This window comes from Lonchura striata, chromosome 2, assembly GCF_050655825.1.
Source record: "Lonchura striata isolate lonStrDom1 chromosome 2, ASM5065582v1, whole genome shotgun sequence".
NCBI lineage: Eukaryota > Metazoa > Chordata > Aves > Passeriformes > Estrildidae > Lonchura > Lonchura striata.
Window position 1 is genome coordinate 96830029 of NC_140704.1, and position 6008 is coordinate 96836036.

Below are 6008 nucleotides of genomic sequence, written 5' to 3' on the forward strand. Positions count from 1 at the left end.
ATTATATGGGACTGCACTGAAAACATTCCAAGTTGCCAACCCTAATTAGTGTTTGTGAAATCCCTGACTGTTGCCATGGCAATAAATGTGATACTACAAATGCAGCATTCTGACTTCTTCACAGGATCAAGCAAAGTTGGAAAGGAGCAAATCCCTATGTAAACATCAATATAGTCAATTAATTAGGAAACACAGCAAGATAAATAATAAGAACCCATGAAAGGTAAATTAATTTCTGTTTTCTGCCTGCTATATTTGAAAATTTCCCCAGTATCAAGCATTTCTGTAATTCACTTTCATTCTACAATTATGTTTTATCATAGACCACTGTGGAAGTTGTCATGAAGAGAGTTTTTTAAATACATTATTTATCAAATTAAAGACTTTGGCTTATTTGAGCTATTTCAGGTACTTAAAACCATTTCTTTCTTTAAATGTCACATAGCAGGTTAATTTATTTATTTGTTTCTTTGAGATAAAATTCCACCTAAATAAGCCCTGAGATCTCTGTTCCTTTTAGGAAAACTGATAAATAGTCTAAAATGGAGCAGATAATCCTGAGTGCCAGCAAGTGGCATATACAGGACCATTGGGGTATCAGGTCCAGACAATATGGGTTTATGAAAGGCGTGTCTTGCTTGACCAATGTGATCTTCTGTGACAAGGTGACTCAGTGGATTAAAGAAATGTTGTCTACCTAAACTTCAGTTAAGCCTTTGACACCATTTCCCACAACATTCTCCTGGAGAAACTGGCTTCCCATGTCTTGGATATATTGGGTGTATTAGGTGTATTCTTTGCTGGATAAAAAGCTGTCTTTATGGCCAGACCTAGAGGGTAGTGGTGAGTAGCATCCAGCTGATAACTGGTCACGAGTGATGTTCCCCAGGGATGACTGTTGGGACCAGTTCTGTTTAATCTTTGTATCAATGATATGGATGAGATCAGGTGCACCCTCAGTAAATTTTCAGACTCTTGCAAAGTTGGGTGAGAATATCAATCTACTGGGTGGGAATATTGACAGAAAGGCTCTGCAGAGCATCTAGACAGGCTGGATTGATGGGCTGAGACCAACTATATGAGCTTCAACAAGTGCCAGGTCCTACCCTTGGGTCACAACAACCCCAGGCAGTGCTGCAGGCAGTAGGCAGAGAGGCTGGAAAGCTGCTGGTGGAAAAGGACCTGGGAGTGCTGATTGACAGTGGCTGAACAAGAGCCATCCTGTGCCCAGGTGACCAAGGAATTCAATGGCTTCCTGGCCTGTGTCAGGAATATGAGGCCAGCAGGACCAGAGGAGAGATCATCCCTGTGTGTTGGAAACTGGTAAGGCTGCACCTCAAATCCCAAGTTCACTTTTGGGTTCCTCAGAACAAGAATGATATTGTGCTGTAACGAGTCTGGAGGAAGGCAATGGAGCTGGATGGGAAGTGCTTCAAACAGTGGCTGAGGGAGCTGGGATTGTTTGGGGAGAAAAGGATGCTCAGGGGTGATCTTATCACGCTCTACAACTGCCTGAGAGTGTAGCCAGGCAGGGATCACTCTGTTCTCCTAAGTAACAAGTGACAGGACAAGAAGAAATGGACTCAGGTTGTTCCAGGGAAAGTATAGATTGGATATTAGGAAAAAATTTTTTCACTGAAAGGATTGTCAAGCACTCGAATGGGCTGTCCATTCCAAGTGATATCCAAGTGATAGAGACACTGCCTCTGGGTTATTTAAAAGGCATGTAGATGTGGCACCTAGGGACATGGCTTTTTCATGGACTTGGCAGTGCTAGGTTAACTGTTGGACTCGATATCAGAGGTCTTTTACAACCTAAATGTTTCAATGATTCTATGAAAATATTAAACAATGTGAAAAAAAAACCTTTTTCCCGCATGTTTTTTTCTTTGGCATGACTTCAGAACCTTGTACTATTTGAGTAGTTTCACTATACACACATAAGGATCTTACCATATACAGAACATCATTTATATCTGTGCTGTGGTTTAACCCCAGCAGGCAACTCAGCCCCACACAGCCACTTGCTCACTCCCCACTGGCAGGCTGGGAGACAGAATCAGAAGAGCAAAAGGGAGAAAACCCTTGGGTTTCTCCCAGAAATAGAGACAGGTTAATAGAGAAAGCAAAAGCTGCACATGCGAGCAAAGCAAAACAAGGAATTCATTCATCCCTTCCCATGGGCATGCAGGTGTTCAGCCAGGACAGCAGGCTTCTATCATGGTTGGGACTTGGGAAGACATGCCACCACTCTGAATGTCCCCACCAGCCTTCTTCTTTCCCATTTTTATTGCTGAGCATGATGCGTACAGTATGGAAACTCCCTTGGGTCAGTTGGGGACACTGTCTCAGCTGTGTCCCCTCCCAACTTCTTGGGTACCCCCAGCTTTTATGGCTGGCAGGGTGGGGAGCAAAAAGAGCCTTGGCTCTGTGTAAGCTCTGCTCAGCAGTAACGAAAACATCTCTTTGTTACCAACACTGCTTCCAGCACAAATCCAAAGCACAGCCCCACACCAGCTACTGTGACAAAAATTAACTCTGTCTCAACCAAAACCAGTGTAAAGTGGAATCCTGTGCTTCTTTATAAAGAAAATCTTTGGTTTTGTGGGGTAAGGCCAGCATCTTTGCCTCAGTTGACTTTCACAGCCATATAACCATTTCAAGTATTTAAACTCCTTCTGTAATCAAATGCAGCCAGAACATTCTGTATTATGAATATGAACATAAAGGTGACTAAAGCTAAAAAGAAAACAGAATAAAATTTGCTGTAAGTGTTTCCATTTGGTAAACAAGTTTCTTTTACTTTTATTTGACAAATCACTGCATTGGTAATACTCACAAGCGCAAGTCTGGAATACAATTCTCAAAGATGTCCTCTGCTGCTAAGTATTTGATTAACTGGCATCCCATTTATTCAATTAATACATCAATGGTTTGGCATTTTTAAAAGTTAATCCTTTTTGTCCGTTAGTAATTATTATTTAATCCATATATTTCAATATTCCCAATGGTTGGCTTCATTAATTTAAGAAAGGACAGGTAAGTATTTGTTTTCTAAATACTACCTAGTTTGGTTGAGAAATCATGTGATTGACCACAATTTTGAATAGTCTCATGGATGACTTCATAAGCAGGGTAAGAAAGGTCAGTTTGAATACCTGGGTTATTTAGAATTTGTCAATGCTTTTATCATGATTTTATAATTTAATACAGTGGCAGCATAATGGAAAGAAAAGGAAAGCTAGATAAGAGCATTCACTGGACACTAGCTCGGCAAACAGAAGGTTTTATTACCAACTCTGAGATGCTGTATGGCCTTGGGTTGGCATTCTCCTATTTCTTCTTATTTTATCTGTTTGGACTGGAGCTTCTCCTGGGTGGGAACTGAAGGTGCTAATTAGCGTAGGTAGCAAAATGAGGTCCTGATCTCTGTTGTAGCCTCTAGGTGTTGCTATAATACAAATAATTAATCAAAAGACATGTTTCAGTGTCCTCAAAGGGTGTTGCCAATTTTTCCCAGAACCACGCTTAATTTTATACAATTAAACCCCTCTCTCTCCCTCCTCACTACAGCATAACTGAAATTTTAGCTTTGTATATTGGGCAAATGAACATGAATGTGAAAAGTAAAAGTAGGAAAGCTGTAGAAAGAGATTGACTCACCTCTAGTAAAAGTTCCTCATTTTTGGGTGCCTTTGTGATAGTCTCTTGTCCAAGGGTGGTTGCTACTAGAGGAACCTACTCATATATTCCTGACTCAGCCCAGCCTTTGGGCATCACATCCCTTAGCAAGGCCTCTGGTGCTGTTGTGGTTTAGGGGTATGAGCACACAAGGCACACATAAAGACACAAGTGCAGGTTAGATCAGGACATAGACCTGTTCTCATGTCTGAGGACACGAGGCCTTAAAGTAGTTACAAACTGAGATACTTGTAAGTTTAGTAAGGATAAACTTTGTCTTGTAGGGTGAAAGTTCAGACCCTGGTGTGGCTTGATCTCAAGATCTGCATATATTGCTCAAGAGGGAGCTAATATGCAAAACTCGTTGTTATTATTATTAACAATCTTAAGATTCATAGTTTAAATTTTAAAAATATGGCATAGGAAAAAAACCCACAGAAAATAATTTTGAAGAGTTAGCACAACCTTTTGTTTTGTCACATTTCCAAGGAAGGGGCTGCCAATCCTGCAGCCCAGCACACACATCATTTGATGCCACCTCCAGCCGAGCAGCTCCTGCAGAACAGCCCTCGTGGAGGTGTGCCGGAGCCATCGGCACTCGCGGCAATGCCCGGAATAGTGGCAGATGCCTCTCAAAACGGCATTTGTTGGAAATGCATTTGTAGCCAAACAGTTTTGCTGGCAGGGGATAAGCGATCCCTCCTGCAAAGCAATGGCACAGTAAAGAAAGGAGCTGGATGCACATTTGAAGAAAATGATGCAGGTGCCTGCTGGAGCGATGCCTTAGCAGGATTTACGTATTAGCAAAGGGGCTGAATATGGGATGGGAGCTCTGTCATCTTTCTGGCCAGACATAGGTGCTATGAGCCCTGTAGCCAACCAGTCCTGTCTCTGCAGCTTCATCAGCTCTGGATTAACAGCTATAGTCCCTTTTTGTCGTGGAGGAGAAATACAGTGAGGGGTGAATAGTCTCTCTGCTCTGGTCTACATGTGGTTCAACCTCAGGGACAACCATGGTCCAGCTCTCAATATCTAATTGAGATTGCATAACCAGATACTGCAGGCATATATTTATGTAAAAGCTATTTTAATCAAAAGACTAGCCATTAAATTGCCAGTGTTCTTAAGCATGCTTCACCAATTTTTCCACTTTTAAGACTCAAGTAGACAATTTTTTAATGTTTTATAAATGATAAAAAATTCACATCAGATTTTAACAGAATTAAGCATACTTATTCAACACACATGGGGCCTCTGAAAAAAATGTTATTCAATTTAATAATTTTAATTTACATTGTATATGTACATGAGCATTTCTTTCAACCCACAGGTTAACACCACAAAAAAAAAAAAAAAAAAAAAAAAAAAAAAAAAAAAGAAAGTACTGTGGTTAGCTGAGTGAAGAAACTCTTGAGACACTGTTGTCTGAAATAAAAGCAAGGCACTCTCCCTTAACACCTGATATATTCCTGAATTCTGCCTAGGCAAAGGCATGTTCACACTGAGAGAGCTCTAAGAATAGTCGTAGATTTATTCTGCATTAACTCTTTCTTTTACCACTGTGACAGGTTGTACTCTAGGATGAATCAGTGTATTGAAGTTGACATGAAGGACAATTGCACAGATGATGGGATTTGGGAGAGTATCACAGCTAAGACTATCTATGGAAGACTGGAGGACACAGACTACGTGAAATCTCACACGGGGCTCTCAACCTGCTTCCTCCCACTCACATTCCACTTAATAAATAAACCTTGCTCAACAAAAAAGCAATTTTACTGTACTATGCTGATTTGCTTCAAAATCCTTGATACGGGCACACTCACAAAAAAGCTCCTGCAAGCCCTTGTCTGGCTGGTGCTCAGCACCTGGCAGGATTTGTCCTTAGATAAAAGTAATTTCTCAAGGGACCTTGTGTCTTACACAAGGAGACAAAAGCAAACATTCTTTTTTTTGGATTTTATGTTTGTATGTTTTTGTATGCGCACATGTGTGTGAGTGTATATATATATATATATATATGTATATATATATATTTAGTATATACAAAAGCAAATTCAGTCAAAATATATTTGTCTTGCTGGTCAGGCTTGTTACAGCAACCTACAAGAAACATTAGCTTCTCTGATATTTAATTATGCTATTATGTTTGCACATAAGCTTAAAAGTCAATACAAAAAGCAATACTTTTCCAAATATTATCTGCAGGTAAACCAGAAATATTAACTATAGTGATTAGAAGTCTGTTTCCCTATTGACACTACTATAAATCTTGATATAAGAATAATTTTTTCATAAAAGCACATCCAAACATAGTAAGTGATAAA